Consider the following 19,095-nt stretch of genomic DNA (forward strand, 5'->3'; position numbering starts at 1 on the left):
TCAGACTTTTAATCTGAGGGTCCAGGGTTCAAGGGTCTGTTCGGGCGAGTGTCTTTTAAGCAATGTGTCATTTTGTGAAATGGAACATAGTGCAGAGTGGGAAAATCACAAACTGTTTAAGAATGTACACCTTCAACCAAGAGGCAAATTAAATGTATTTCACCAATAGACACTAAATGTCAAGCTATTCATATCATACTTTTAGTGATAGAGAGATTTTGCTACTTTAGTAATTGCACAGTAGTTGTCACCATTTGAATTGACTTGGTTTTAGTATTACGAACTTTCTATAGGTTTGCGACAAACTCCAGAAGAGCCTGGAGTCGGTAAAACATCAGAACTTTAATCTGAGGGTCCAGGGTTCAAGTCCCTGTTCGGGCGAGTGTCTTTTAAGCAATGTGTCATTTTTGTGAAATGGAACATAGTGCAGAGTGGGAAAATCACAAACTGTTTAAGAATGTACACCTTCAACCAAGAGGCAAATTAAATGTATTTCATCAATAGACACTAAATGTCAAGCTATTCAGATCATACTTTTAGTGATAGAGAGATTTTCCTACTTTAGTAATTGCACAGTAGTTGTGCAATGTCACCACAGAAGATCCTGGATAGCTCAGTCGGTAGAGCATCAGACTTTTAATCTGAGGGTCCAGGGTTCAAGTCCCTGTTCGGGCGAGTGTCTTTTAAGCAATGTGTCGTTTTTGTGAAATGGAACATAGTGCAGAGTGTTTAAGAATGTACACCTTCAACCAAGATGCAAATTAAATGTATTTCATCAAGAGACACTAAATGTCAAGCTTTTCAGTTCATACTTTTAGTGATAGAGAGATTGTCCAACTTTAGTAATTGCACAGTAACTAGTAGTTGTCATCATTTGATATGACTTGTTTTTTGTATTACGAACTTTCTGCATTTTTGCGACCTATCACAGAAGATCCTGGATAGCTCAGTCGGTAGAGCATCAGACTTTTAATCTGAGGGTACAGGGTTCAAGTCCCTGTTCGGGCGAGTGTCTTTTAAGCAACGTATCATTTTGTGAAATGGAACATATTGCAGAGTGGGAAAATCACAAACTGTTTAAGAATGTACACCTTCAACCAAGAGGCAAATTAAATGTATTTCATCAATAGACACTAAATGTCAAGCTATTCAGATCATACTTTTAGTGATAGAGAGATTTTCCTACTTTAGTAATTGCACAGTAGTTGTGCAATGTCACCACAGAAGATCCTGGATAGCTCAGTCGGTAGAGCATCAGACTTTTAATCTGAGGGTACAGGGTTCAAGTCCCTGTTCGGGCGAGTGTCTTTTAAGCAACGTATCATTTTGTGAAATGGAACATATTGCAGAGTGGGAAAATCACAAACTGTTTAAGAATGTACACCTTCAACCAAGAGGCAAATTAAATGTATTTCATCAATAGACACTAAATGTCAAGCTATTCAGATCATACTTTTAGTGATAGAGAGATTTTCCAACTTTAGTAATTGCACAGTAACTAGTAGTTGTCATCATTTGATATGACTTGTTTTTTGTATTACGAACTTTCTGCATATTTGCGACCTATCGCAGAAGAGCCTGGATAGCTCAGTCGGTAGAGCATCAGACTTTTAATCTGAGGGTCCAGGGTTCAAGGGTCTGGTCGGGCGAGTGTCTTTTAAGCAATGTGTCATTTTGTGAAATGGAACATAGTGCAGAGTGGGAAAATCACAAACTGTTTAAGAATGTACACCTTCAACCAAGAGGCAAATTAAATGTATTTCACCAATAGACACTAAATGTCAAGCTATTCATATCATACTTTTAGTGATAGAGATTTTCCTACTTTAGTAATTGCACAGTAGTTGTCACCATTTGAATTTACTTGGTTTTAGTATTACGAACTTTCTATAGGTTTGCGACAAACTCCAGAAGAGCCTGGAGTCGGTAAAACATCAGAACTTTAATCTGAGGGTCCAGGGTTCAAGTCCCTGTTCGGGCGAGTGTCTTTTAAGCAATGTGTCATTTTTGTGAAATGGAACATAGTGCAGAGTGGGAAAATCACAAACTGTTTAAGAATGTACACCTTCAACCAAGAGGCAAATTAAATGTATTTCATCAATAGACACTAAATGTCAAGCTATTCAGATAATACTTTTAGTGATAGAGAGATTTTTCAACTTTAGTAATTGCACAGTAACTAGTAGTTGTCATCATTTGATATGACTTGTTTTTTGTATTACGAACTTTCTGCATTTTTGCGACCTATCACAGAATAGCCTGGATAGCTCAGTCGGTAGAGCATCAGACTTTTAATCTGAGGGTCCAGGGTTCAAGGGTCTGTTCGGGCGAGTGTCTTTTAAGCAATGTGTCATTTTGTGAAATGGAACATAGTGCAGAGTGGGAAAATCACAAACTGTTTAAGAATGTACACCTTCAACCAAGAGGCAAATTAAATGTATTTCACCAATAGACACTAAATGTCAAGCTATTCATATCATACTTTTAGTGATAGAGATTTTCCTACTTTAGTAATTGCACAGTAGTTGTCACCATTTGAATTTACTTGGTTTTAGTATTACGAACTTTCTATAGGTTTGCGACAAACTCCAGAAGAGCCTGGAGTCGGTAAAACATCAGAACTTTAATCTGAGGGTCCAGGGTTCAAGTCCCTGTTCGGGCGAGTGTCTTTTAAGCAATGTGTCATTTTTGTGAAATGGAACATAGTGCAGAGTGGGAAAATCACAAACTGTTTAAGAATGTACACCTTCAACCAAGAGGCAAATTAAATGTATTTCATCAATAGACACTAAATGTCAAGCTATTCAGATAATACTTTTAGTGATAGAGAGATTTTTCAACTTTAGTAATTGCACAGTAACTAGTAGTTGTCATCATTTGATATGACTTGTTTTTTGTATTACGAACTTTCTGCATTTTTGCGACCTATCACAGAAGAGCCTGGATAGCTCAGTCGGTAGAGCATCAGACTTTTAATCTGAGGGTCCAGGGTTCAAGTCCCTGTTCGGGCGAGTGTCTTTTAAGCAATGTGTCATTTTGTGAAATGGAACATAGTGCAGAGTGGGAAAATCACAAACTGTTTAAGAATGTACACCTTCAACCAAGAGGCAAATTAAATGTATTTCACCAATAGACACTAAATGTCAAGCTATTCATATCATACTTTTAGTGATAGAGAGATTTTGCTACTTTAGTAATTGCACAGTAGTTGTCACCATTTGAATTTACTTGGTTTTAGTATTACGAACTTTCTATAGGTTTGCGACAAACTCCAGAAGAGCCTGGAGTCGGTAAAACATCAGAACTTTAATCTGAGGGTCCAGGGTTCAAGTCCCTGTTCGGGCGAGTGTCTTTTAAGCAATGTGTCGTTTTTGTGAAATGGAACACAGTGCAGAGTGGGAAAATGACAAACTGTTTAAGAATGTACACCTTCAACCAAGAGGCAAATTAAATGTATTTCATCAATAGACACTAAATGTCAAGCTATTCAGATAATACTTTTAGTGATAGAGAGATTTTCCAACTTTAGTAATTGCACACTAGTTGTCACCATTTGAATTTACTTGGTTTTAGTATTACGAACTTTCTATAGGTTTGCGACAAACTCCAGAAGAGCCCGGAGTCGGTAAAACATCAGAACTTTAATCTGAAGGTCCAGGGTTCAAGTGCCTGTTCGGGCGAGTGTCTTTTAAGCAATGTGTCATTTTTGTGAAATGGAACATAGTGCAGAGTGGGAAAATCACAAACTGTTTAAGAATGTACACCTTCAACCAAGAGGCAAATTAAATGTATTTCATCAATAGACACTAAATGTCAAGCTATTCAGATAATACTTTTAGTGATAGAGAGATTTTTCAACTTTAGTAATTGCACAGTAACTAGTAGTTGTCATCATTTGATATGACTTGTTTTTTGTATTACGAACTTTCTGCATTTTTGCGACCTATCACAGAAGAGCCTGGATAGCTCAGTCGGTAGAGCATCAGACTTTTAATCTGAGGGTCCAGGGTTCAAGGGTCTGTTCGGGCGAGTGTCTTTTAAGCAATGTGTCATTTTGTGAAATGGAACATAGTGCAGAGTGGGAAAATCACAAACTGTTTAAGAATGTACACCTTCAACCAAGAGGCAAATTAAATGTATTTCACCAATAGACACTAAATGTCAAGCTATTCATATCATACTTTTAGTGATAGAGAGATTTTGCTACTTTAGTAATTGCACAGTAGTTGTCACCATTTGAATTGACTTGGTTTTAGTATTACGAACTTTCTATAGGTTTGCGACAAACTCCAGAAGAGCCTGGAGTCGGTAAAACATCAGAACTTTAATCTGAGGGTCCAGGGTTCAAGTCCCTGTTCGGGCGAGTGTCTTTTAAGCAATGTGTCATTTTTGTGAAATGGAACATAGTGCAGAGTGGGAAAATCACAAACTGTTTAAGAATGTACACCTTCAACCAAGAGGCAAATTAAATGTATTTCATCAATAGACACTAAATGTCAAGCTATTCAGATCATACTTTTAGTGATAGAGAGATTTTCCTACTTTAGTAATTGCACAGTAGTTGTGCAATGTCACCACAGAAGATCCTGGATAGCTCAGTCGGTAGAGCATCAGACTTTTAATCTGAGGGTCCAGGGTTCAAGTCCCTGTTCGGGCGAGTGTCTTTTAAGCAATGTGTCGTTTTTGTGAAATGGAACATAGTGCAGAGTGTTTAAGAATGTACACCTTCAACCAAGATGCAAATTAAATGTATTTCATCAAGAGACACTAAATGTCAAGCTTTTCAGTTCATACTTTTAGTGATAGAGAGATTGTCCAACTTTAGTAATTGCACAGTAACTAGTAGTTGTCATCATTTGATATGACTTGTTTTTTGTATTACGAACTTTCTGCATTTTTGCGACCTATCACAGAAGATCCTGGATAGCTCAGTCGGTAGAGCATCAGACTTTTAATCTGAGGGTACAGGGTTCAAGTCCCTGTTCGGGCGAGTGTCTTTTAAGCAACGTATCATTTTGTGAAATGGAACATATTGCAGAGTGGGAAAATCACAAACTGTTTAAGAATGTACACCTTCAACCAAGAGGCAAATTAAATGTATTTCATCAATAGACACTAAATGTCAAGCTATTCAGATCATACTTTTAGTGATAGAGAGATTTTCCTACTTTAGTAATTGCACAGTAGTTGTGCAATGTCACCACAGAAGATCCTGGATAGCTCAGTCGGTAGAGCATCAGACTTTTAATCTGAGGGTACAGGGTTCAAGTCCCTGTTCGGGCGAGTGTCTTTTAAGCAACGTATCATTTTGTGAAATGGAACATATTGCAGAGTGGGAAAATCACAAACTGTTTAAGAATGTACACCTTCAACCAAGAGGCAAATTAAATGTATTTCATCAATAGACACTAAATGTCAAGCTATTCAGATCATACTTTTAGTGATAGAGAGATTTTCCAACTTTAGTAATTGCACAGTAACTAGTAGTTGTCATCATTTGATATGACTTGTTTTTTGTATTACGAACTTTCTGCATATTTGCGACCTATCGCAGAAGAGCCTGGATAGCTCAGTCGGTAGAGCATCAGACTTTTAATCTGAGGGTCCAGGGTTCAAGGGTCTGTTTGGGCGAGTGTCTTTTAAGCAATGTGTCATTTTGTGAAATGGAACATAGTGCAGAGTGGGAAAATCACAAACTGTTTAAGAATGTACACCTTCAACCAAGAGGCAAATTAAATGTATTTCACCAATAGACACTAAATGTCAAGCTATTCATATCATACTTTTAGTGATAGAGATTTTCCTACTTTAGTAATTGCACAGTAGTTGTCACCATTTGAATTTACTTGGTTTTAGTATTACGAACTTTCTATAGGTTTGCGACAAACTCCAGAAGAGCCTGGAGTCGGTAAAACATCAGAACTTTAATCTGAGGGTCCAGGGTTCAAGTCCCTGTTCGGGCGAGTGTCTTTTAAGCAATGTGTCATTTTTGTGAAATGGAACATAGTGCAGAGTGGGAAAATCACAAACTGTTTAAGAATGTACACCTTCAACCAAGAGGCAAATTAAATGTATTTCATCAATAGACACTAAATGTCAAGCTATTCAGATAATACTTTTAGTGATAGAGAGATTTTTCAACTTTAGTAATTGCACAGTAACTAGTAGTTGTCATCATTTGATATGACTTGTTTTTTGTATTACGAACTTTCTGCATTTTTGCGACCTATCACAGAAGAGCCTGGATAGCTCAGTCGGTAGAGCATCAGACTTTTAATCTGAGGGTCCAGGGTTCAAGTCCCTGTTCGGGCGAGTGTTTTTTAAGCAATGTGTCGTTTTTGTGAAATGGAACATAGTGCAGAGTGGGAAAATCACAAACTGTTTAAGAATGTACACCTTCAACCAAGAGGCAAATTAAATGTATTTCACCAATAGACACTAAATGTCAAGCTATTCATATCATACTTTTAGTGATAGAGAGATTTTGCTACTTTAGTAATTGCACAGTAGTTGTCACCATTTGAATTTACTTGGTTTTAGTATTACGAACTTTCTATAGGTTTGCGACAAACTCCAGAAGAGCCTGGAGTCGGTAAAACATCAGAACTTTAATCTGAGGGTCCAGGGTTCAAGTCCCTGTTCGGGCGAGTGTCTTTTAAGCAATGTGTCGTTTTTGTGAAATGGAACACAGTGCAGAGTGGGAAAATCACAAACTGTTTAAGAATGTACACCTTCAACCAAGAGGCAAATTAAATGTATTTCATCAATAGACACTAAATGTCAAGCTATTCAGATAATACTTTTAGTGATAGAGAGATTTTCCAACTTTAGTAATTGCACAGTAACTAGTAGTTGTCATCATTTGATATGACTTGTTTTTTGTATTACGAACTTTCTGCATTTTTGCGACCTATCACAGAATAGCCTGGATAGCTCAGTCGGTAGAGCATCAGACTTTTAATCTGAGGGTCCAGGGTTCAAGGGTCTGTTCGGGCAAGTGTCTTTTAAGCAATGTGTCATTTTGTGAAATGGAACATAGTGCAGAGTGGGAAAATCACAAACTGTTTAAGAATGTACACCTTCAACCAAGAGGCAAATTAAATGTATTTCACCAATAGACACTAAATGTCAAGCTATTCATATCATACTTTTAGTGATAGAGATTTTCCTACTTTAGTAATTGCACAGTAGTTGTCACCATTTGAATTTACTTGGTTTTAGTATTACGAACTTTCTATAGGTTTGCGACAAACTCCAGAAGAGCCTGGAGTCGGTAAAACATCAGAACTTTAATCTGAGGGTCCAGGGTTCAAGTCCCTGTTCAGGCGAGTGTCTTTTAAGCAATGTGTCATTTTTGTGAAATGGAACATAGTGCAGAGTGGGAAAATCACAAACTGTTTAAGAATGTACACCTTCAACCAAGAGGCAAATTAAATGTATTTCATCAATAGACACTAAATGTCAAGCTATTCAGATAATACTTTTAGTGATAGAGAGATTTTTCAACTTTAGTAATTGCACAGTAACTAGTAGTTGTCATCATTTGATATGACTTGTTTTTTGTATTACGAACTTTCTGCATTTTTGCGACCTATCACAGAAGAGCCTGGATAGCTCAGTCGGTAGAGCATCAGACTTTTAATCTGAGGGTCCAGGGTTCAAGTCCCTGTTCGGGCGAGTGTTTTTTAAGCAATGTGTCGTTTTTGTGAAATGGAACATAGTGCAGAGTGGGAAAATCACAAACTGTTTAAGAATGTACACCTTCAACCAAGAGGCAAATTAAATGTATTTCACCAATAGACACTAAATGTCAAGCTATTCATATCATACTTTTAGTGATAGAGAGATTTTGCTACTTTAGTAATTGCACAGTAGTTGTCACCATTTGAATTTACTTGGTTTTAGTATTACGAACTTTCTATAGGTTTGCGACAAACTCCAGAAGAGCCTGGAGTCGGTAAAACATCAGAACTTTAATCTGAGGGTCCAGGGTTCAAGTCCCTGTTCGGGCGAGTGTCTTTTAAGCAATGTGTCGTTTTTGTGAAATGGAACACAGTGCAGAGTGGGAAAATCACAAACTGTTTAAGAATGTACACCTTCAACCAAGAGGCAAATTAAATGTATTTCATCAATAGACACTAAATGTCAAGCTATTCAGATAATACTTTTAGTGATAGAGAGATTTTCCAACTTTAGTAATTGCACAGTAACTAGTAGTTGTCATCATTTGATATGACTTGTTTTTTGTATTACGAACTTTCTGCATTTTTGCGACCTATCACAGAAGATCCTGGATAGCTCAGTCGGTAGAGCATCAGACTTTTAATCTGAGGGTCCAGGGTTCAAGTCCCTGTTCGGGCGAGTGTCTTTTAAGCAACGTATCATTTTGTGAAATGGAACATATTGCAGAGTGGGAAAATCACAAACTGTTTAAGAATGTACACCTTCAACCAAGAGGCAAATTAAATGTATTTCATCAATAGACACTAAATGTCAAGCTATTCAGATCATACTTTTAGTGATAGAGAGATTTTCCAACTTTAGTAATTGCACAGTAACTAGTAGTTGTCATCATTTGATATGACTTGTTTTTTGTATTACTAACTTTCTGCATTTTTGCGACCTATCACAGAATAGCCTGGATAGCTCAGTCGGTAGAGCATCACACTTTTAATCTGAGGGTCCAGGGTTCAAGTCCCTGTTCGGGCGAGTGTCTTTTAAGCAATGTGTCGTTTTTGTGAAATGGAACATAGTGCAGAGTGTTTAAGAATGTACACCTTCAACCAAGATGCAAATTAAATGTATTTCATCAAGAGACACTAAATGTCAAGCTTTTCAGTTCATACTTTTAGTGATAGAGAGATTGTCCAACTTTAGTAATTGCACAGTAACTAGTAGTTGTCATCATTTGATATGACTTGTTTTTTGTATTACGAACTTTCTGCATTTTTGCGACCTGTCACAGAAGATCCTGGATAGCTCAGTCGGTAGAGCATCAGACTTTTAATCTGAGGGTACAGGGTTCAAGTCCCTGTTCGGGCGAGTGTCTTTTAAGCAACGTATCATTTTGTGAAATGGAACATATTGCAGAGTGGGAAAATCACAAACTGTTTAAGAATGTACACCTTCAACCAAGAGGCAAATTAAATGTATTTCATCAATAGACACTAAATGTCAAGCTATTCAGATCATACTTTTAGTGATAGAGAGATTTTCCAACTTTAGTAATTGCACAGTAACTAGTAGTTGTCATCATTTGATATGACTTGTTTTTTGTATTACGAACTTTCTGCATTTTTGCGACCTATCACAGAAGAGCCTGGATAGCTCAGTCGGTAGAGCATCAGACTTTTAATCTGAGGGTCCAGGGTTCAAGTCCCTGTTCAGGCGAGTGTTTTTTAAGCAATGTGTCATTTTGTGAAATGGAACATAGTGCAGAGTGGGAAAATCACAAACTGTTTAAGAATGTACACCTTCAACCAAGAGGCAAATTAAATGTATTTCACCAATAGACACTAAATGTCAAGCTATTCATATCATACTTTTAGTGATAGAGAGATTTTGCTACTTTAGTAATTGCACAGTAGTTGTCACCATTTGAATTTACTTGGTTTTAGTATTACGAACTTTCTATAGGTTTGCGACAAACTCCAGAAGAGCCTGGAGTCGGTAAAACATCAGAACTTTAATCTGAGGGTCCAGGGTTCAAGTCCCTGTTCGGGCGAGTGTCTTTTAAGCAATGTGTCGTTTTTGTGAAATGGAACACAGTGCAGAGTGGGAAAATCACAAACTGTTTAAGAATGTACACCTTCAACCAAGAGGCAAATTAAATGTATTTCATCAATAGACACTAAATGTCAAGCTATTCAGATAATACTTTTAGTGATAGAGAGATTTTCCAACTTTAGTAATTGCACAGTAACTAGTAGTTGTCATCATTTGATATGACTTGTTTTTTGTATTACGAACTTTCTGCATTTTTGCGACCTATCACAGAAGAGCCTGGATAGCTCAGTCGGTAGAGCATCAGACTTTTAATCTGAGGGTCCAGGGTTCAAGTCCCTGTTCGGGCGAGTGTTTTTTAAGCAATGTGTCATTTTGTGAAATGGAACATAGTGCAGAGTGGGAAAATCACAAACTGTTTAAGAATGTACACCTTCAACCAAGAGGCAAATTAAATGTATTTCACCAATAGACACTAAATGTCAAGCTATTCATATCATACTTTTAGTGATAGAGAGATTTTGCTACTTTAGTAATTGCACAGTAGTTGTCACCATTTGAATTTACTTGGTTTTAGTATTACGAACTTTCTATAGGTTTGCGACAAACTCCAGAAGAGCCTGGAGTCGGTAAAACATCAGAACTTTAATCTGAGGGTCCAGGGTTCAAGTCCCTGTTCGGGCGAGTGTCTTTTAAGCAATGTGTCGTTTTTGTGAAATGGAACACAGTGCAGAGTGGGAAAATCACAAACTGTTTAAGAATGTACACCTTCAACCAAGAGGCAAATTAAATGTATTTCATCAATAGACACTAAATGTCAAGCTATTCAGATAATACTTTTAGTGATAGAGAGATTTTCCAACTTTAGTAATTGCACAGTAACTAGTAGTTGTCATCATTTGATATGACTTGTTTTTTGTATTACGAACTTTCTGCATTTTTGCGACCTATCACAGAATAGCCTGGATAGCTCAGTCGGTAGAGCATCAGACTTTTAATCTGAGGGTCCAGGGTTCAAGGGTCTGTTCGGGCGAGTGTCTTTTAAGCAATGTGTCATTTTGTGAAATGGAACATAGTGCAGAGTGGGAAAATCACAAACTGTTTAAGAATGTACACCTTCAACCAAGAGGCAAATTAAATGTATTTCACCAATAGACACTAAATGTCAAGCTATTCATATCATACTTTTAGTGATAGAGATTTTCCTACTTTAGTAATTGCACAGTAGTTGTCACCATTTGAATTTACTTGGTTTTAGTATTACGAACTTTCTATAGGTTTGCGACAAACTCCAGAAGAGCCTGGAGTCGGTAAAACATCAGAACTTTAATCTGAGGGTCCAGGGTTCAAGTCCCTGTTCAGGCGAGTGTCTTTTAAGCAATGTGTCATTTTTGTGAAATGGAACATAGTGCAGAGTGGGAAAATCACAAACTGTTTAAGAATGTACACCTTCAACCAAGAGGCAAATTAAATGTATTTCATCAATAGACACTAAATGTCAAGCTATTCAGATAATACTTTTAGTGATAGAGAGATTTTTCAACTTTAGTAATTGCACAGTAACTAGTAGTTGTCATCATTTGATATGACTTGTTTTTTGTATTACGAACTTTCTGCATTTTTGCGACCTATCACAGAAGAGCCTGGATAGCTCAGTCGGTAGAGCATCAGACTTTTAATCTGAGGGTCCAGGGTTCAAGTCCCTGTTCGGGCGAGTGTTTTTTAAGCAATGTGTCGTTTTTGTGAAATGGAACATAGTGCAGAGTGGGAAAATCACAAACTGTTTAAGAATGTACACCTTCAACCAAGAGGCAAATTAAATGTATTTCACCAATAGACACTAAATGTCAAGCTATTCATATCATACTTTTAGTGATAGAGAGATTTTGCTACTTTAGTAATTGCACAGTAGTTGTCACCATTTGAATTTACTTGGTTTTAGTATTACGAACTTTCTATAGGTTTGCGACAAACTCCAGAAGAGCCTGGAGTCGGTAAAACATCAGAACTTTAATCTGAGGGTCCAGGGTTCAAGTCCCTGTTCGGGCGAGTGTCTTTTAAGCAATGTGTCGTTTTTGTGAAATGGAACACAGTGCAGAGTGGGAAAATCACAAACTGTTTAAGAATGTACACCTTCAACCAAGAGGCAAATTAAATGTATTTCATCAATAGACACTAAATGTCAAGCTATTCAGATAATACTTTTAGTGATAGAGAGATTTTCCAACTTTAGTAATTGCACAGTAACTAGTAGTTGTCATCATTTGATATGACTTGTTTTTTGTATTACGAACTTTCTGCATTTTTGCGACCTATCACAGAAGATCCTGGATAGCTCAGTCGGTAGAGCATCAGACTTTTAATCTGAGGGTCCAGGGTTCAAGTCCCTGTTCGGGCGAGTGTCTTTTAAGCAACGTATCATTTTGTGAAATGGAACATATTGCAGAGTGGGAAAATCACAAACTGTTTAAGAATGTACACCTTCAACCAAGAGGCAAATTAAATGTATTTCATCAATAGACACTAAATGTCAAGCTATTCAGATCATACTTTTAGTGATAGAGAGATTTTCCAACTTTAGTAATTGCACAGTAACTAGTAGTTGTCATCATTTGATATGACTTGTTTTTTGTATTACTAACTTTCTGCACTTTTGCGACCTATCACAGAATAGCCTGGATAGCTCAGTCGGTAGAGCATCAGACTTTTAATCTGAGGGTCCAGGGTTCAAGTCCCTGTTCGGGCGAGTGTCTTTTAAGCAATGTGTCGTTTTTGTGAAATGGAACATAGTGCAGAGTGTTTAAGAATGTACACCTTCAACCAAGATGCAAATTAAATGTATTTCATCAAGAGACACTAAATGTCAAGCTTTTCAGTTCATACTTTTAGTGATAGAGAGATTGTCCAACTTTAGTAATTGCACAGTAACTAGTAGTTGTCATCATTTGATATGACTTGTTTTTTGTATTACGAACTTTCTGCATTTTTGCGACCTGTCACAGAAGATCCTGGATAGCTCAGTCGGTAGAGCATCAGACTTTTAATCTGAGGGTACAGGGTTCAAGTCCCTGTTCGGGCGAGTGTCTTTTAAGCAACGTATCATTTTGTGAAATGGAACATATTGCAGAGTGGGAAAATCACAAACTGTTTAAGAATGTACACCTTCAACCAAGAGGCAAATTAAATGTATTTCATCAATAGACACTAAATGTCAAGCTATTCAGATCATACTTTTAGTGATAGAGAGATTTTCCAACTTTAGTAATTGCACAGTAACTAGTAGTTGTCATCATTTGATATGACTTGTTTTTTGTATTACGAACTTTCTGCATTTTTGCGACCTATCACAGAAGAGCCTGGATAGCTCAGTCGGTAGAGCATCAGACTTTTAATCTGAGGGTCCAGGGTTCAAGTCCCTGTTCGGGCGAGTGTTTTTTAAGCAATGTGTCATTTTGTGAAATGGAACATAGTGCAGAGTGGGAAAATCACAAACTGTTTAAGAATGTACACCTTCAACCAAGAGGCAAATTAAATGTATTTCACCAATAGACACTAAATGTCAAGCTATTCATATCATACTTTTAGTGATAGAGAGATTTTGCTACTTTAGTAATTGCACAGTAACTAGTAGTTGTCATCATTTGATATGACTTGTTTTTTGTATTACGAACTTTCTGCATTTTTGCGACCTATCACAGAAGAGCCTGGATAGCTCAGTCGGTAGAGCATCAGACTTTTAATCTGAGGGTCCAGGGTTCAAGTCCCTGTTCGGGCGAGTGTTTTTTAAGCAATGTGTCGTTTTTGTGAAATGGAACATAGTGCAGAGTGGGAAAATCACAAACTGTTTAAGAATGTACACCTTCAACCAAGAGGCAAATTAAATGTATTTCACCAATAGACACTAAATGTCAAGCTATTCATATCATACTTTTAGTGATAGAGAGATTTTGCTACTTTAGTAATTGCACAGTAGTTGTCACCATTTGAATTTACTTGGTTTTAGTATTACGAACTTTCTATAGGTTTGCGACAAACTCCAGAAGAGCCTGGAGTCGGTAAAACATCAGAACTTTAATCTGAGGGTCCAGGGTTCAAGTCCCTGTTCGGGCGAGTGTCTTTTAAGCAATGTGTCGTTTTTGTGAAATGGAACACAGTGCAGAGTGGGAAAATCACAAACTGTTTAAGAATGTACACCTTCAACCAAGAGGCAAATTAAATGTATTTCATCAATAGACACTAAATGTCAAGCTATTCAGATAATACTTTTAGTGATAGAGAGATTTTCCAACTTTAGTAATTGCACAGTAACTAGTAGTTGTCATCATTTGATATGACTTGTTTTTTGTATTACGAACTTTCTGCATTTTTGCGACCTATCACAGAATAGCCTGGATAGCTCAGTCGGTAGAGCATCAGACTTTTAATCTGAGGGTCCAGGGTTCAAGGGTCTGTTCGGGCAAGTGTCTTTTAAGCAATGTGTCATTTTGTGAAATGGAACATAGTGCAGAGTGGGAAAATCACAAACTGTTTAAGAATGTACACCTTCAACCAAGAGGCAAATTAAATGTATTTCACCAATAGACACTAAATGTCAAGCTATTCATATCATACTTTTAGTGATAGAGATTTTCCTACTTTAGTAATTGCACAGTAGTTGTCACCATTTGAATTTACTTGGTTTTAGTATTACGAACTTTCTATAGGTTTGCGACAAACTCCAGAAGAGCCTGGAGTCGGTAAAACATCAGAACTTTAATCTGAGGGTCCAGGGTTCAAGTCCCTGTTCAGGCGAGTGTCTTTTAAGCAATGTGTCATTTTTGTGAAATGGAACATAGTGCAGAGTGGGAAAATCACAAACTGTTTAAGAATGTACACCTTCAACCAAGAGGCAAATTAAATGTATTTCATCAATAGACACTAAATGTCAAGCTATTCAGATAATACTTTTAGTGATAGAGAGATTTTTCAACTTTAGTAATTGCACAGTAACTAGTAGTTGTCATCATTTGATATGACTTGTTTTTTGTATTACGAACTTTCTGCATTTTTGCGACCTATCACAGAAGAGCCTGGATAGCTCAGTCGGTAGAGCATCAGACTTTTAATCTGAGGGTCCAGGGTTCAAGTCCCTGTTCGGGCGAGTGTTTTTTAAGCAATGTGTCGTTTTTGTGAAATGGAACATAGTGCAGAGTGGGAAAATCACAAACTGTTTAAGAATGTACACCTTCAACCAAGAGGCAAATTAAATGTATTTCACCAATAGACACTAAATGTCAAGCTATTCATATCATACTTTTAGTGATAGAGAGATTTTGCTACTTTAGTAATTGCACAGTAGTTGTCACCATTTGAATTTACTTGGTTTTAGTATTACGAACTTTCTATAGGTTTGCGACAAACTCCAGAAGAGCCTGGAGTCGGTAAAACATCAGAACTTTAATCTGAGGGTCCAGGGTTCAAGTCCCTGTTCGGGCGAGTGTCTTTTAAGCAATGTGTCGTTTTTGTGAAATGGAACACAGTGCAGAGTGGGAAAATCACAAACTGTTTAAGAATGTACACCTTCAACCAAGAGGCAAATTAAATGTATTTCATCAATAGACACTAAATGTCAAGCTATTCAGATAATACTTTTAGTGATAGAGAGATTTTCCAACTTTAGTAATTGCACAGTAACTAGTAGTTGTCATCATTTGATATGACTTGTTTTTTGTATTACGAACTTTCTGCATTTTTGCGACCTATCACAGAAGATCCTGGATAGCTCAGTCGGTAGAGCATCAGACTTTTAATCTGAGGGTCCAGGGTTCAAGTCCCTGTTCGGGCGAGTGTCTTTTAAGCAACGTATCATTTTGTGAAATGGAACATATTGCAGAGTGGGAAAATCACAAACTGTTTAAGAATGTACACCTTCAACCAAGAGGCAAATTAAATGTATTTCATCAATAGACACTAAATGTCAAGCTATTCAGATCATACTTTTAGTGATAGAGAGATTTTCCAACTTTAGTAATTGCACAGTAACTAGTAGTTGTCATCATTTGATATGACTTGTTTTTTGTATTACTAACTTTCTGCATTTTTGCGACCTATCACAGAATAGCCTGGATAGCTCAGTCGGTAGAGCATCACACTTTTAATCTGAGGGTCCAGGGTTCAAGTCCCTGTTCGGGCGAGTGTCTTTTAAGCAATGTGTCGTTTTTGTGAAATGGAACATAGTGCAGAGTGTTTAAGAATGTACACCTTCAACCAAGATGCAAATTAAATGTATTTCATCAAGAGACACTAAATGTCAAGCTTTTCAGTTCATACTTTTAGTGATAGAGAGATTGTCCAACTTTAGTAATTGCACAGTAACTAGTAGTTGTCATCATTTGATATGACTTGTTTTTTGTATTACGAACTTTCTGCATTTTTGCGACCTGTCACAGAAGATCCTGGATAGCTCAGTCGGTAGAGCATCAGACTTTTAATCTGAGGGTACAGGGTTCAAGTCCCTGTTCGGGCGAGTGTCTTTTAAGCAACGTATCATTTTGTGAAATGGAACATATTGCAGAGTGGGAAAATCACAAACTGTTTAAGAATGTACACCTTCAACCAAGAGGCAAATTAAATGTATTTCATCAATAGACACTAAATGTCAAGCTATTCAGATCATACTTTTAGTGATAGAGAGATTTTCCAACTTTAGTAATTGCACAGTAACTAGTAGTTGTCATCATTTGATATGACTTGTTTTTTGTATTACGAACTTTCTGCATTTTTGCGACCTATCACAGAAGAGCCTGGATAGCTCAGTCGGTAGAGCATCAGACTTTTAATCTGAGGGTCCAGGGTTCAAGTCCCTGTTCAGGCGAGTGTTTTTTAAGCAATGTGTCATTTTGTGAAATGGAACATAGTGCAGAGTGGGAAAATCACAAACTGTTTAAGAATGTACACCTTCAACCAAGAGGCAAATTAAATGTATTTCACCAATAGACACTAAATGTCAAGCTATTCATATCATACTTTTAGTGATAGAGAGATTTTGCTACTTTAGTAATTGCACAGTAGTTGTCACCATTTGAATTTACTTGGTTTTAGTATTACGAACTTTCTATAGGTTTGCGACAAACTCCAGAAGAGCCTGGAGTCGGTAAAACATCAGAACTTTAATCTGAGGGTCCAGGGTTCAAGTCCCTGTTCGGGCGAGTGTCTTTTAAGCAATGTGTCGTTTTTGTGAAATGGAACACAGTGCAGAGTGGGAAAATCACAAACTGTTTAAGAATGTACACCTTCAACCAAGAGGCAAATTAAATGTATTTCATCAATAGACACTAAATGTCAAGCTATTCAGATAATACTTTTAGTGATAGAGAGATTTTCCAACTTTAGTAATTGCACAGTAACTAGTAGTTGTCATCATTTGATATGACTTGTTTTTTGTATTACGAACTTTCTGCATTTTTGCGACCTATCACAGAAGAGCCTGGATAGCTCAGTCGGTAGAGCATCAGACTTTTAATCTGAGGGTCCAGGGTTCAAGTCCCTGTTCGGGCGAGTGTTTTTTAAGCAATGTGTCATTTTGTGAAATGGAACATAGTGCAGAGTGGGAAAATCACAAACTGTTTAAGAATGTACACCTTCAACCAAGAGGCAAATTAAATGTATTTCACCAATAGACACTAAATGTCAAGCTATTCATATCATACTTTTAGTGATAGAGAGATTTTGCTACTTTAGTAATTGCACAGTAGTTGTCACCATTTGAATTTACTTGGTTTTAGTATTACGAACTTTCTATAGGTTTGCGACAAACTCCAGAAGAGCCTGGAGTCGGTAAAACATCAGAACTTTAATCTGAGGGTCCAGGGTTCAAGTCCCTGTTCGGGCGAGTGTCTTTTAAGCAATGTGTCGTTTTTGTGAAATGGAACACAGTGCAGAGTGGGAAAATCACAAACTGTTTAAGAATGTACACCTTCAACCAAGAGGCAAATTAAATGTATTTCATCAATAGACACTAAATGTCAAGCTATTCAGATAATACTTTTAGTGATAGAGAGATTTTCCAACTTTAGTAATTGCACAGTAACTAGTAGTTGTCATCATTTGATATGACTTGTTTTTTGTATTACGAACTTTCTGCATTTTTGCGACCTATCACAGAATAGCCTGGATAGCTCAGTCGGTAGAGCATCAGACTTTTAATCTGAGGGTCCAGGGTTCAAGGGTCTGTTCGGGCGAGTGTCTTTTAAGCAATGTGTCATTTTGTGAAATGGAACATAGTGCAGAGTGGGAAAATCACAAACTGTTTAAGAATGTACACCTTCAACCAAGAGGCAAATTAAATGTATTTCACCAATAGACACTAAATGTCAAGCTATTCATATCATACTTTTAGTGATAGAGATTTTCCTACTTTAGTAATTGCACAGTAGTTGTCACCATTTGAATTTACTTGGTTTTAGTATTACGAACTTTCTATAGGTTTGCGACAAACTCCAGAAGAGCCTGGAGTCGGTAAAACATCAGAACTTTAATCTGAGGGTCCAGGGTTCAAGTCCCTGTTCAGGCGAGTGTCTTTTAAGCAATGTGTCATTTTTGTGAAATGGAACATAGTGCAGAGTGGGAAAATCACAAACTGTTTAAGAATGTACACCTTCAACCAAGAGGCAAATTAAATGTATTTCATCAATAGACACTAAATGTCAAGCTATTCAGATAATACTTTTAGTGATAGAGAGATTTTTCAACTTTAGTAATTGCACAGTAACTAGTAGTTGTCATCATTTGATATGACTTGTTTTTTGTATTACGAACTTTCTGCATTTTTGCGACCTATCACAGAAGAGCCTGGATAGCTCAGTCGGTAGAGCATCAGACTTTTAATCTGAGGGTCCAGGGTTCAAGTCCCTGTTCGGGCGAGTGTTTTTTAAGCAATGTGTCGTTTTTGTGAAATGGAACATAGTGCAGAGTGGGAAAATCACAAACTGTTTAAGAATGTACACCTTCAACCAAGAGGCAAATTAAATGTATTTCACCAATAGACACTAAATGTCAAGCTATTCATATCATACTTTTAGTGATAGAGAGATTTTGCTACTTTAGTAATTGCACAGTAGTTGTCACCATTTGAATTTACTTGGTTTTAGTATTACGAACTTTCTATAGGTTTGCGACAAACTCCAGAAGAGCCTGGAGTCGGTAAAACATCAGAACTTTAATCTGAGGGTCCAGGGTTCAAGTCCCTGTTCGGGCGAGTGTCTTTTAAGCAATGTGTCGTTTTTGTGAAATGGAACACAGTGCAGAGTGGGAAAATCACAAACTGTTTAAGAATGTACACCTTCAACCAAGAGGCAAATTAAATGTATTTCATCAATAGACACTAAATGTCAA

General features: G+C 37.1%; 18 non-coding genes across 18 annotated transcripts; all 18 read left to right on the forward strand.

Annotated features, from left to right (window-relative positions):
- The first annotated feature begins 602 nt into the window (after nucleotides 1-602).
- On the forward strand, nucleotides 603-675 carry TRNAK-UUU (transfer RNA lysine (anticodon UUU)). Its single transcript has one exon. It is a non-coding gene; the product is annotated as a tRNA-Lys (tRNA).
- A 2,263-nt stretch (nucleotides 676-2,938) lies between these two features.
- TRNAK-UUU (transfer RNA lysine (anticodon UUU)) lies at nucleotides 2,939-3,011 on the forward strand. The gene has a single exon. It is a non-coding gene; the product is annotated as a tRNA-Lys (tRNA).
- A 1,573-nt stretch (nucleotides 3,012-4,584) lies between these two features.
- TRNAK-UUU (transfer RNA lysine (anticodon UUU)) lies at nucleotides 4,585-4,657 on the forward strand. The gene has a single exon. It is a non-coding gene; the product is annotated as a tRNA-Lys (tRNA).
- A 1,582-nt stretch (nucleotides 4,658-6,239) lies between these two features.
- TRNAK-UUU (transfer RNA lysine (anticodon UUU)) lies at nucleotides 6,240-6,312 on the forward strand. The gene has a single exon. It is a non-coding gene; the product is annotated as a tRNA-Lys (tRNA).
- Nucleotides 6,313-7,604: 1,292 nt separating this feature from the next.
- TRNAK-UUU (transfer RNA lysine (anticodon UUU)) lies at nucleotides 7,605-7,677 on the forward strand. The gene has a single exon. It is a non-coding gene; the product is annotated as a tRNA-Lys (tRNA).
- A 611-nt stretch (nucleotides 7,678-8,288) lies between these two features.
- TRNAK-UUU (transfer RNA lysine (anticodon UUU)) lies at nucleotides 8,289-8,361 on the forward strand. Its single transcript has one exon. It is a non-coding gene; the product is annotated as a tRNA-Lys (tRNA).
- Nucleotides 8,362-9,317: 956 nt separating this feature from the next.
- On the forward strand, nucleotides 9,318-9,390 carry TRNAK-UUU (transfer RNA lysine (anticodon UUU)). The gene has a single exon. It is a non-coding gene; the product is annotated as a tRNA-Lys (tRNA).
- A 610-nt stretch (nucleotides 9,391-10,000) lies between these two features.
- TRNAK-UUU (transfer RNA lysine (anticodon UUU)) lies at nucleotides 10,001-10,073 on the forward strand. The gene has a single exon. It is a non-coding gene; the product is annotated as a tRNA-Lys (tRNA).
- A 1,291-nt stretch (nucleotides 10,074-11,364) lies between these two features.
- TRNAK-UUU (transfer RNA lysine (anticodon UUU)) lies at nucleotides 11,365-11,437 on the forward strand. Its single transcript has one exon. It is a non-coding gene; the product is annotated as a tRNA-Lys (tRNA).
- A 611-nt stretch (nucleotides 11,438-12,048) lies between these two features.
- TRNAK-UUU (transfer RNA lysine (anticodon UUU)) lies at nucleotides 12,049-12,121 on the forward strand. The gene has a single exon. It is a non-coding gene; the product is annotated as a tRNA-Lys (tRNA).
- A 275-nt stretch (nucleotides 12,122-12,396) lies between these two features.
- Nucleotides 12,397-12,469, forward strand: TRNAK-UUU (transfer RNA lysine (anticodon UUU)). Its single transcript has one exon. It is a non-coding gene; the product is annotated as a tRNA-Lys (tRNA).
- Nucleotides 12,470-13,077: 608 nt separating this feature from the next.
- TRNAK-UUU (transfer RNA lysine (anticodon UUU)) lies at nucleotides 13,078-13,150 on the forward strand. The gene has a single exon. It is a non-coding gene; the product is annotated as a tRNA-Lys (tRNA).
- A 275-nt stretch (nucleotides 13,151-13,425) lies between these two features.
- Nucleotides 13,426-13,498, forward strand: TRNAK-UUU (transfer RNA lysine (anticodon UUU)). The gene has a single exon. It is a non-coding gene; the product is annotated as a tRNA-Lys (tRNA).
- Nucleotides 13,499-14,790: 1,292 nt separating this feature from the next.
- Nucleotides 14,791-14,863, forward strand: TRNAK-UUU (transfer RNA lysine (anticodon UUU)). Its single transcript has one exon. It is a non-coding gene; the product is annotated as a tRNA-Lys (tRNA).
- A 611-nt stretch (nucleotides 14,864-15,474) lies between these two features.
- On the forward strand, nucleotides 15,475-15,547 carry TRNAK-UUU (transfer RNA lysine (anticodon UUU)). Its single transcript has one exon. It is a non-coding gene; the product is annotated as a tRNA-Lys (tRNA).
- Nucleotides 15,548-16,503: 956 nt separating this feature from the next.
- Nucleotides 16,504-16,576, forward strand: TRNAK-UUU (transfer RNA lysine (anticodon UUU)). The gene has a single exon. It is a non-coding gene; the product is annotated as a tRNA-Lys (tRNA).
- Nucleotides 16,577-17,186: 610 nt separating this feature from the next.
- Nucleotides 17,187-17,259, forward strand: TRNAK-UUU (transfer RNA lysine (anticodon UUU)). The gene has a single exon. It is a non-coding gene; the product is annotated as a tRNA-Lys (tRNA).
- A 1,291-nt stretch (nucleotides 17,260-18,550) lies between these two features.
- On the forward strand, nucleotides 18,551-18,623 carry TRNAK-UUU (transfer RNA lysine (anticodon UUU)). The gene has a single exon. It is a non-coding gene; the product is annotated as a tRNA-Lys (tRNA).
- Nucleotides 18,624-19,095: the final 472 nt, after the last annotated feature.

Source organism: Taudactylus pleione, unplaced genomic scaffold, assembly GCF_031769625.1.
Source record: "Taudactylus pleione unplaced genomic scaffold, aTauple2 ptg000454l, whole genome shotgun sequence".
Taxonomy (NCBI): Eukaryota; Metazoa; Chordata; class Amphibia; order Anura; family Myobatrachidae; genus Taudactylus; species Taudactylus pleione.